This window comes from Phragmites australis, chromosome 10, assembly GCF_958298935.1.
Source record: "Phragmites australis chromosome 10, lpPhrAust1.1, whole genome shotgun sequence".
Classification (NCBI taxonomy): Eukaryota; Viridiplantae; Streptophyta; class Magnoliopsida; order Poales; family Poaceae; genus Phragmites; species Phragmites australis.
Genome location: NC_084930.1, coordinates 24,087,992 through 24,100,747, shown reverse-complemented (window position 1 = coordinate 24,100,747; position 12,756 = coordinate 24,087,992). Strand labels below are relative to the sequence as shown.

General features: G+C 43.4%; 1 long non-coding RNA gene across 1 annotated transcript; it reads left to right on the top strand.

Annotated features, from left to right (window-relative positions):
- Window positions 1–8,726: 8,726 nt before the first annotated feature.
- Window positions 8,727–10,642, top strand: LOC133930397 (uncharacterized). Its single transcript, XR_009911752.1, has 2 exons — window positions 8,727–10,336; window positions 10,434–10,642. It is a non-coding gene; the product is annotated as an uncharacterized LOC133930397 (long non-coding RNA).
- Window positions 10,643–12,756: the final 2,114 nt, after the last annotated feature.

Sequence of the window (12,756 nt, the reverse complement as noted above, 5' to 3'; positions counted from 1 at the left end):
CCACCTCATTTGAGCCTCACCGCATCTACCACTGAGGGGGTAGCGGGCTAGCCCCCTCAGCCGCATCGTCGATTTTGCCCCTAGCTATAATCATTGCGAGGCTCGAGACGGCTCTGCCTCTGTCAAGCCTTACCACATCTAACGCTAAGGGGGTAGTGGGCTGTCCCCCTTAGCCTCGCTGTCGACTTTGCCTCCGGCTATTACCACAGCGGGGTTCTGGACAGCTTTGACTCCGTCGAGCCTCGCATGCATCTATTGCTGAGGGAGTAGCGGGCTACCCCCTCAGCCTCTTCGTCGACTTCGCCTCTGGCTATCACCATCGCAGGACGCGGCACGGCTTCATCTCCGTCGAGCCTTGCTTGTCTACCGCTAAGAGGGCAGTGGGCTGCCCCTCAGCCTCGTCATCGACTCCACCTCTAGCTATCAATGCCATGTGGCTCAGGATGGCTCTGTATCTGTCGAGCCTCACCGCATCTACTGCTAAGGGGCTAGCGGGCTGCCCCCCTCAACCTCACCGTCGACTTTGCCTCCTGTTATGAACATCGTGGAGCTCTACACGGCTCTGCCTCTGTCGAGCCTCACCGCGTCTACCATTGAGGGGGTACCAGATTGCCCCCTCAGCCTCGCCATCGACTCCGCCTCCGTCTATTACCATCGCGAGGCTTCGCACAGCTTTGCCTCTGTCGAGCCTCGCCACATCTACCACTGAGGGTTTAGCGGGTTGCCCCCTTAGCCTCACCATCAACTCCACCACTGGCTATCACTGTCGCTGGCCTCCGAACGGCTCCACCTCCATCGAGCCTCACCATGTCTACCCCTAAATGGGTAGCGGGCTGCACTCCTTAGCCTCGTCGTCAACTCCATCTCTGGCTATCACCGTCGAGGGGGCTCTAGATAGCTCCACCTCCGTCGAGCCTCGCCGCATCTACCACTGAGGGGGTAGCATGCTGTCCCTTAGCCTCGACATTGACTTTTCCTCCGGCTATCACCGCTCTAGGGCTCCCTACGGCTCTGCCTCTGTCAAGCCTCATCGCATCTATCGCTGAAGGGGGAGTGTGCTGGCCCCTTAGCCTCGCTATCGACTCCGCCTCCGGCTATCACCACTATGGAGCTCCGGACTGCTCTACCTCCATCGAGCCTCATCGAGTCTACCATTAAGGGGTAGCAGACTACCCTCCTTAGCCTCGCCGTCGACTCTGCCTCAAGCTATAAACCTCAGCCTTGATGTTGGCTCCGGACGGCCCCGTCTCTGTCGAGGCTCACTGTCCCTCTACTCCGATGTTGAATATGCCCCAAACCATCACCGCAGGGCTCCGTACGGCCCTGCTTCCATTGTGCCTTGATGCAAGTACCGAGTGAGGGACTCGCGACTGGCTCCCTCACTCCTTGCTAAAGACATTTGTGTTACGACAACAGGGAACAATTCAGGATAGCCTGACTAAAGGAGCTGAAGCTAATTCTCTGTACATCCGCTCGCCCCTCGGGACCTCGGAACTGGCGAATGAGGGGTTGTGTTGGGGAAATGCCCCAGCCTTGAGATATTTAGATGATGTATTATGGCATTACTATAATGGTCATAGCACCTATGTTACCACGTCATATGTAAAGGAGTGAAATTATACCCCTCTATGCACATGATTGTAATATAATATCTTAATGGCAGAGCGGTAATATTCCCTACACATTCTTTCTATAAAACAAGCCCTCAAAGGGCAGGGGAGGGGACCCTAGATTTCCCTCCATTTATGCTGACCCTACTTCTTTCTGCTTTTTGGCACATAGTTCATCTCTAAGCTTAAGCCTCCTCGTTAGAAGAGGCTCTAGCCATACTCTGTCGTGGTACGTTTTCATGCCACAACACATGGGCTGGACTACAGAACCTTGGTGTCACACAATGCCTTGAATCTACTTTTTAAATTGGACCATTAAGAAAATCTTAATGACTAGACTAGGACATGTACATCGGTACTGTCTTTTAGGACGTTTCATGTGTTTACACGTAGTTTTGAGGCAATTTAACCGATAATCCCTACAATAGATTTCCTTTTTAGCTATCTCATAATAATTTCTTAATTTGTGCATGGAATAAATATATATTATCAGTTGCATAGCAATGACAGCTGGTACAATGGTGTTGCAGTAGTCTCGTAGCCCTACATTTTAGGTTATGAGACCATTGTTCACGAAACAACTACCTTTTTCTCTCACATTACCTAAAATTCTATATGACATTGCATGAGACAATATATGAAACAGCTGATGTGTATCAATGTACTTGTCAGTTATAGGTTTAGGCAAGTTGTGTTTTCAAAGCAAAATTTATTGCTGAAGTTCTGTCCAGCTAAGGTAGATCTGTCCTACTTTGAACATGTACTTGGCAAGTTGGTATAAAAATATCAGAAATGCTCCCCTTCACATGTTCGATGCATCGGACGGATGGCCTGCTCAGCCACAGTATCATTGGGCTGGCCCAAAAATATTTTCGCATCTTCAATATTTTAGACATTTAAATTTAATATTTCTAACGTTATGAAAATTTGTTGCCATAATTATTTCCGTATGTTACCTCCCGGGAATCTCTTGTGTATAGATCTGGATCCGAAAAATTATCAATTCAAATTAATTCCTATATATTTTCAATGTTTCAAACGTTCAATTTAATGTTTCAGACGTTATGAAAATTTGTTGCAGAAGTTCTTCGAGAATGTTGCATCCCGAAATCTCTTGTGTACAGATCCAGACCCGAAAAAATTATCCATTCGAGTTAGTTCCTTTTCGCATCTCTAATGCTTTAGACGTTAAAATTGAATGTTTCAGACGTTATGGAATTTTATTGCAGAAGTTATTTTCATATGCTGCATCTTAGAATATAGAAATTAACTTAAATGGATAATTTTTTGGGTCCGGTTCTGTGTGCTTTTTGGATACATTTTTTATATTGCAAACGCTGATTTCAAATGTTACAGACGTGAGTCTTTGATATTACGATGAACAGTTGTAACATCCGATATATCGAACATCCAGACACTAGCTTTGCCGTAAAATATTGTACCTGACGTTATCCTGTTTTCCCTGGAGACTTGTTGCTAATATTTGGAAAACAACTAATCCAGTGCATTAATCTTCATGCTTGCTTTTAAACGAGGCAGATCCTCACGTTCAGATTGGCTTCACAGACTCACGCTCTATTTGTTTTTTATTTCTAATTCTGCTTCTGCTACTGATAGAAATTAGAAGTTAAAATAAATAGGGTTTTAAAGAGGTGGTTTCTGAAGAAGCTAGAAACCTACTTCTAAGGAAAATAAACTAAAACTGAGAAACTCGCTAAGATATGTTTTTCTGAGAAACTATATGCTGAGAAGCTAAAAATTTATTGTAAAAACCAACAGCCTATTTCCAGAAACAGCTTTTCAAATAAACTAAAAACATAGCTTTAAAAAAAACCCCAAAACAAAAAATCAAGCAAACAGACTCTCAATGTTCCGATCCAACGAGCCAGACCCTTTCCCCGCCCAGGGCTCCCACGCTCCAGCACCGTGAAAATCCAAAAAAAGAAAACTGAAGGAAACATATCGAATCGGATCAAAACCGACGATCGGGTTTCCATGGCCACCAAGATACTCGCGCCGGGATTTCCTTGATAAGAATTTCACCATTATCGATCACCGGGTCCTTCTCAACGGCAAAGCTTGGAGAGCACAGACGCCGCTCTGCTCACCAGAGATCCACAGCCCGGCGTCATCCTCCAATATCTCAGCTCTCACTCGTTCCCCTCTGCTGCTCTACATGTGTAAGGCCAGCTTGCTCTGCGCGCTGTTGTTGGTTCAAGTCTGCCTCGTTCCGCATCTGTCCCTGCTCGCGAGCAGCCGGCTGACAGGAAGCCAGATTGGAGGCAATTTTTTGTGTCAAGATCCAATCCGGAGATCGGGCCTGATGTTGAGCCGTGGATGCGATGGGTTCGACGACGCCAACGCTGATTCAAGCTTCGATGATGAGCTCGCCGATGAAGGGGTGCATGTCGGGGATTGCGACGACGGAGGTTTGTCTGTGCCAGGTGGTGAAGCCGATGTAGAGGAAGATGAGGAGTTGCTGCCATTAGGTGCTGATGATGGCGGAGCAAAGGACAGCTCGGGAGAGCTGGGAAGTGGTGGAGATGTTGAATGTCCTGAGTGCGGGAAATTCTTCAAGAACGACAAATCCATGTTCGGCCACCTCCGGAGCCACCCGAATAGAGGCTATAAAGGTGCGACTCCACCCGTGAAGAAGCTGAAGCTGTCGCCGGACACGGATGCTGCATCACCTGCTCCGCCATCACCGGGTAACGATCGTCCGGTAACTCAGTACAGTCAACGCGATCCTCGGCTAACTCCGTTTGAGGTATTGTGTGCCTGCGTGATACTCACACTCAGGTACAGAGACAACCAAGCAACACAACAAGTGACGCCACCGCCGCCTTTGTTTAGCGAGAGAAAGCTTGATGCAAATGAACAAGCTGAAGGTGGAATAGGAGGACCGGGCACGAGCAATGCAGCAGCTGAAGTCATGAGCAATGCAGGTCCCGAAGTTGGCAATGCGGTGCTTTGTGACGAACACGGCGGCTCCGTTGTGAAAGTCCCAAAGAAGAGAAGGAACATGCCCAAAGAAGTCAGAGAGGCACATAGGAAGGTGAAGCTTGTGACAACCACGAAGGAGAAGCGTCCTTACACCTGCAAGCATTGCAAGGCAGAGTTCCCCACACATCAGGCTCTGGGTGGGCACATGGCCGGCCACCACAGGGAGAACAGGGTCCCGGCCCTCAACGAGAAAGAAACATGGCAGGCACATCAGAGTACGGTTGGCCAAAGCCAGAATGGAACGCAAGCTGAAGGCGTCGACGAATCCTGGCGCGACGGTCTGTTGCAGTCGAGCAGACGACTCCAGGCTGAGCAGTTCCCCATGGTGCTGAACAGGGTGGGGCAACCTGGTCAGGCATTGGGAGGACACATGAGGCAGCAGTTTGGTAGGAGGAACGATGGCTCGTCACCAGTAGCGCCTCCGCCTACTGCTGATGGAGACAGACGCAGGCTGTTGAACATTGACCTCAATGTTGAGGCCCCAGAGCAGGATTAGAAGGCGCGCAAATCTTTTGCTTGTTCAGCGCAGGAATAAAGTGCTTCGCATGCTGTAGGTGAGCGATTTCAATGTAGTAGCTTGAGAACTGCTTGTACCTAAGAACAATATGTGCTCATCTTTTGTGAAGAATGCTTGTTAGCAGTATCACTATCAGTCCCAAAACGTAAAAAACTCACGTGGTAAAAATTTTCATAGTACACTAGTGGCTCCGGTTCAAAATAGATGCCGGTCTAGAATAAGTGCTGCCGAAATCTAATATTTTGACTGCTATTATATATCAAAGCATTTCTATTTTTTCACATGAGAATGATATTAATAGGATCATTATCTAAAGTATTTCTGTATCAACATATTTCTTTTTTTTATATCTACAAAAGTAATGAAAGTTGTTCATCCAGATGTAAGCAGTACTAAATCAAAGTACACGCTGCACAGCTAATTTCATTTAATCTATTTTGTGTCCTGTACCAGAATTAGTTGCAGATCTGTTTTGTTATTCAACCAATAATAACACGATCTTAAAAACGATTGTATAGCACCCCCTGAATTATCCTCTAAATCTTCTGGGCAACCACATATACTTGATTATTGAAAAATCGATAAACATGCGTGGTTCAATAATTTTATTTACTCCTGCTTTAGATTTACAAAACAAGCATAATGCATAATAGGATCCTCCTGACCAGAACTAAAAAATAATAATCTGATGCAGTTGTAATTTGTAAAGTCAATTAAATTAGAATTTGACGGGTCAAAACTATTATCAAAGTAAATACAAGCTCACTTATGTTTGAATCGTACAAGCTCAGTTATTTTGAATCCAATTATTGTTTGGTACTGGATATCTTGCATGCAAGAAGCTAACTAGTAGTCAGGTACATACCGCTTATTATTTTGAACATTAATGCATTGTAGTTTTAACCATATTTCAAAACAAACACAGATATCATATGACTTACATTCCAAGACACGATATATACAAGAAAACATATAAGGTTGACGAACTATCAAGATATCTCTGAAGCTGGTGTTCTAGCTTCACATGAACATGCGATTCAAAGATACTAATATGCTGAATTGATTAGCTTCCGAACGACATAATGCAATATTCCCCCATGATCAAAATAAGCAATTCCACCTACAAAATCATGTTAAAAGAGAAATCCTGAAATCAAATGACGTGCATGAGGAACTTCACTAGCATTCATCACAAAAAAGGCAAATTCACTAGCATAAAAATAGCTTGAGATCATACCGCCTATGCACTAAGCTATTTAGTTCATTAAAAGGCATCGGTTACAGAAAATCAGATTTCTGCACTCCTAACATGTGGTTTACTTCAGAAGACATCTTAGAAAACTTTATATATCTTGAAGTGATGGAAAACTAGGTGGGGGCAGTTATGCACCAATAAAAAATGATAAATCAATTTGATGATTGGACATGCATGTTGGTTTGAATATTAGGAAGAGGAAAATCTTTGATTTAATTTATATTTTAAGTTAACACAAATTTGTTCCACCCGTTAGTTAACTACTCCATCCGATTGTAAATATAGGTTGTTTTAGATTTATGCACAAGAATTAAGAAAATAGATCAAATGACCTTGTTGCTCTTTATTTATTCTGCATTGGAAAAGATAACTCATTCATTTGTGAGAATGGTAGCATTTACTAAACAAGAGCAAAAAGGAAACAAAAGAGAAAAAAAGTGCATAGAAGTTCGAGAATAACTTATATTTAGAGAATAATTGAGGAGGCTAAAACGACCTACATTTGTAATCAGAGTGAGTATTTATTTAAAAAATATAACCCTTCTTTAGAAGAATATATATATTACAAATAAAGTAAATGATTTTGAAGTGTTTGAGAACATGATCAACTCCAGAAAATATATCATACAACTTCTCACGTTGGTGGTTCTTGGGTACTATATCATACAGCAGTATTAACTATAAGCCCGACTGTTCTATTTTTTTTCTTTGTTTTTGGAAACAGTAGTGGGGAGTCCCCACACCTGAACTTTTTCTCATTGCTCCAAGTACATGTGTCAAAGCCATATGCCCAGAATTATTTGCATGTACCAGGATATGCAAGTCCTCTTAAGCATGTAATCTTTAAAGTTATCATAAGAGTTTCATATGTTTTACATGATGAAAGTACGATTTCTAACCTTATCAAGACATTAAGAATATATATATATATATATATATATATATATATAGGACACCTATTCTATACTCCTAGGAGTATGTACTCCTACATGCAATATACCACCTAAACAAACACTTTATACTCTTTTATCATTTTTAGTATACTCTAATACTAATTCTAAGATACTCCAATATGAGTTGTATGAAAAAAAATTCAATGTTAGCTTTTCATTTTTGTTATATACTCTTTTTTATACATAAAAGAAGTATATACGCAAATTAAGATAAAAATCATGGAATTTCATAAAAATTTTCGTGGAATTTGTATTGTAGTATCTTATAATTACTAATGAAGTATATTTAAAGTGATAAAGAAGTATAACTCATGTGTAAAAGTGGTATATGAGAGGTGGGAGTACATACACCCAGGAGTACATACTAGTTTTCCTATATATATATATATATATATATATGAGTGTCCATACCAAGTCTAGGACTTGAATTCGGATAGATAAGTTGTATCACAAGATTTAATCTAACCGAGTTATGTTTGGTTCAGCTATGTGTAAGTGTACTTGTGAATGACTTTTCAGTGCGTGCAGTAACATATATCCTGGCCAGGTCGCATTTCACGCACACTATTTGGAAGATGAGTAGTGTACTTTACTGCTCATGCGGTCATGCCGAGTCAAACCAAGTGACTCAATATCCTCTCCAGACTTGAAGCACAAAGGAATTATTTCCATCCCGACTAAATTGCTGAGATGAATTCTTTCAAAACTCTTGGCAATTACAGCCTTAACTCCCTGCCATGAAATTTAAATTATTGCATGAGCCGACAGAAGGGACAAAAGCATAAGAGGCATAATTTAGATGGTACACTTCATACCAACAGCATAGTGCCTTTTGCGTCCCAATCGCATACAATTCTGTCTTTTCTATCAGTCTTGTACCTCTACAGATAGTACAACTAACATACTTACATAAAAGCCAAAAAACCATACTTACCGAAGAAACTACAGCAATAATACAAATGCGGTACTAGAAATGTTCAGAAATTAGAGCTAAAGACCATAGATATGTCTATTTTAATGGTTATATAGAAATGCATACAGATGGAAATACTCAAACTAAAACCACGTGCAAATACAATACCCATGGCAGCCCCCTAGACATAAAACTTCTCTTCGATTGGAATGTGAATTGTTTTTGTCTGACTTCTCCACTCGCATCATTACTTCTTCACTATATAAAATAGAAATTGATACATGTCTCCTTCCCAACCCACCTAATAAAAAACAGGAAAAAACCAGAAAAAACACCCGCAAACCTCTCCTAATAAAAACCTGAGAAAAACCGGCCCTCCCCAACCACCCAGCACAGCGCCCCCACCGCCGCCGCCAGTCCCCCCGCCCCCCGCCCCCCGGCTTCTCCGACCCGCCTTGTACAGCCCCCCCGACTCCCGGCTTCTCCGCGCCCCATCTGATCGGATTCTGTTGCCCTCACCCCCAGGCCACCGACTCCTGTCCCGAGCGTGATGTCCCCGCTGTCGCTCCGGTCGGGTAGTGGAAGGGAGGCGTAGAGGAGATGACGACGCGGTTAGAGAGAGAGGTGGCCCACTCGGACCCCGCTGAGCCACGCTTCACGCTCGCCACCTGCACCAGCCTCCCCTCGCCGGGTCGTCGCGCTCCCCGCCCTGCTTCGAACCACCGCATACGCTGCACCCTGCCACGCCACGGGGAGGAGACTGCGCCAGCGCTAGAAAGGAAGAAAGGGAGAGGAGCCGGCGGCGGGCAGCACGCTGAGGGCGAGGACCATGGTTGTGGCTGACTAAAGTTGCACCGGAGAGGACGAGGATGAGAAAGAGACGATGAAGGCGTGAGTACTGGGGGTGGGAGCTGCAGAGGCCGGCCGTGTGGATGCTGTGGACGACAACTGTAAAGAACAGCTCCAATATGCTCATTTACATCTCCACCGACCTGCTGCCCCCAGTCACGGAGGTTGGCAACAACAACGAGTATGTTTCAGATGACACCGGCTGGTGTCCAGGTAGCAGAAGCAAAGGCTCCATAGAATTTAATAAATTGATTGCTTCATTAGTAAAATCAGTGTACGGTTTGCATCGACCAAGGAGCAGCGCAGGAAGTTCCTTGATGGCGCAATGCAGGTGGGGAAAGAGAAAAGGAGTCATATCAAGTGGGCAACTGGTCAATCATCACTGACTGCAATGACAATCAAGTGACCCGATGCACACCAATTTGAATCACTAATACTTTTCTCATGATTCAGTCAGAACAAAAGATGATAACGTTCATGTGAAAATTGTTCTTGATAGAGTTAAGGTCCTAATTGGGGAATTCCTGGATTTGTAGTGAAACAAAGCCAATGGTTCACTTGTTCGAGACTGCATAGTTTTCTTAGGTGAGAATAGACTGAACAAGCTAGCATTCTTGATGCACTGCTGATACTAGCTGTTAGATTGGATAACTATTAGTTTGATAGCAAGGCTTAATTGGTTATGTGAAACTTCGATCTGTCATAAGTTAAATTATTTCCCCTAAGCATCACTAAATTTAGGAATGTGAAATGTGATGGAATTATACCAGCTTGACATTGACTAACTGTATTTCTAATTTTTCATTCAGTATATCTTGTGGTTATAAATTGAACACAGTTGTGTTAATATTAGTGCAGTCTTGCAGGCTGAAAGGAAGAGTCATATTACCACTCCCGGCAAAAGCTCAAGAAAAAGTAAAGAAAAAGCCTGGAATTTTGAAAACAAATGTAAGCAGCTGACACACACAGGTGAGATGCTCAATTTAAACAAGATAATCAACGTAAATTGGAGGAAGATAGACGATTAGGTTAGATTTGAAAGAGGTATTTCTATCTCCATCCATGTATCACCTCCGTAGCTTGTTATTATACAACCAGACCAACTGTCTAATCCTTGTCAAACTTATAATTGAGTGTCATGAATGAGCAGGGGACACTGTTCAGATTATAAGACAGAACTGAAGAGCCAAAGGAAGAGTGCACATAATTTAAATAAAAAAGTCTCTTTGGTCTAAGGTACTTGCACAAGAGGAACTGTACATGTGGTAACAACCTTCTGGTTGTCTGTTTATTGGGTAACATGGATAATGCAAAATTCTTTCCCTATTCATAGGTCGTTGAAGCTTGCAGATATTGTCCACTTCTTACATGTTGAATTTCAAGATGCTTTTGGGCATTATGGTATGCTCTGTCGCCACTGAGCTATTTTCTTCTTGTATGGGAGATTGGGTGTGAGACCACAAACATGAATTATGGTTTGGCGGACGATTCTAGGTGATGTAATAATGGCAAATAGAGCAAATTACTATTTTTCTATAATAATCATCTCAAATCTGAGATTTTTCATATATATATTAGCTGTTGAATTTGTTCTGGCCATTTTGTACGATTATGTTATTTAGCTTTGTAGCAAAGATTTCAGATCTTCTGGCCATCAAAACACTGTTTTTGTATTGCCTCAGTCAAGGGTAAAGCTACGTTATGCTACCCTAGGGCACATATATCACGGTAAACGAAAAATTTGCAGTAACTAACTCATTTTCACTATATATTTTTTTAAAACACCAGATAAACTATATCATGCACCACCATCATTCTGACCCTGACTTCGCCAATGGTCCCTGTCCCTAACAAACATGTCCTTATTACTTATTAGAAGCTACCTGCTCCATTGGACTTAATATTTTTAATTCATTTGCTTCTGGTAGATGTGGAAATGTTGTGGCTAAGCAGAGGAGACATCATGGTTTTTTTTTCCTTAAATTTTGTTATCTTGTCTAAATATGTGAGGACAAGTTACGATGATTTGTGAGATGTTGTTTTGCATTAGCTTCACCTAGTGAACTTGTTATCCCGTAAAATTTTTGGCTTCTGTTGCCACGGTATTTAACTAGTTATAGGGGCCATTTGGTAGAGCTCTGATTCTGTGGTGAGAGTGATTCTATAGTGAAAGTAGGGTGGAAGTGATTATATTTGTAAAATCATTTAGTATGTTAGTGGTGGAAGTGATTCCTGAGAGAATATTGTATTAAAATCGAGGAGAATCGGTCAGGAATCAGGTGGAAGTTAGTTTTTTTAAGCTCTCACCTCGCTATACAAAACGGGAAGTGATTCCCGCGCGGAATCATTCCCCGACCAACCCGTTTGGCAGCGCTAGGAGCGATTTCAGTGCGAAATCAGCTCTAAAGCTCTACCAAACGAGATCATAGTTCCGTGGGGGCTGCCATACGAATTAAAAACCTTGGGCTTCACGCCATGCTCAACAAGATAGTTGGCAGCTGGGCTATCCTTGTGAATGTTCCCAGCTGGTGAAATATGATAAGTCGTTACACTGTCGCCAAAGCTCATCAGGTTGTAGGCATCCTTTATACTATGAGGCGCAGGTGGAGCAACAGTCATGCCTTGGAAGAAAGGGGGCACGCGGATGTAGCTTGATTTTGAGTCCCAACTGTAAATTCCTGCAGATAGAACTTTCAGCTCGTTCCACAAGGGATTTCCTTTCGTGATCGCCTCTGTTACCGATATTTTTGCACTTGATCGTGTACTCGTTCCTATCGTATCACGTCGCCAGTCTGTTAGACTGACCCAGTAGTTTATCATTATGTTTAGCTATCGGTTAGCTGCACATTGTGCATGTACATTGTACTATATATAAAAGCCTGAGATCAATGCAATGCTCGTTGTGTTGGCTCTCACTCGCATTCATGGTATCAGACAGGCTCCGGGAAACTCTCAGCAACCTCGATCCTCTGACGTCTTCCGCTACCATGGAAGCTAACCCAATCCTTTCCTCATACTCCCCCTTGTCTGCTCTCCCAACTCGTCGCCTGATTGCATCATTGATCTTCTCCTGCATGGCTGCCATCGTCCTCGTCAAGCTGCGGCCACAGGTGTCTCTGCCTTCTTCATCCAGATGGTCAACATCCAGGTGCATGTTCTCGATGTTAGATCTCGCCGACTCCAACTACATGCAATGGCGCCGCTTCTTCGATATCGTGTTTGGCAAATTTGGCCTTCACGATCACATCAACAATTGCAATTCCCCGAGGCTTGCTGATCAATATGGTGTCATGAATGATGCTGAATGATGCTAGCATCGTCATTTTGTCTCTACATGATTGTGTTCAAGGAGCAAGGCCGGCATGGAGGGGGGCAAGCGGAGCGGACGCCCCAGGCCCCCTCCCATGTGCATGGGCCAAGTCTTTGGCCGATGCAAAAGAAGCATTTCTTCATAGTAGGTTAGACGATTAGCACTAGCATCTGGCGATCTCATCGTAGGCCTGGGAGTCTGGGACACAAGGACCTCAACTCCTCGTCTCCTTGAGGCGATGGAGTCGGGACTCCGAGGATAGGAAGCGGAGTTGGCGGCTAGTCAATGACGCCACCAAAGACATCGTCATGCTAAATCTCCCGAACAACTGGTTTATTGCCGCTAT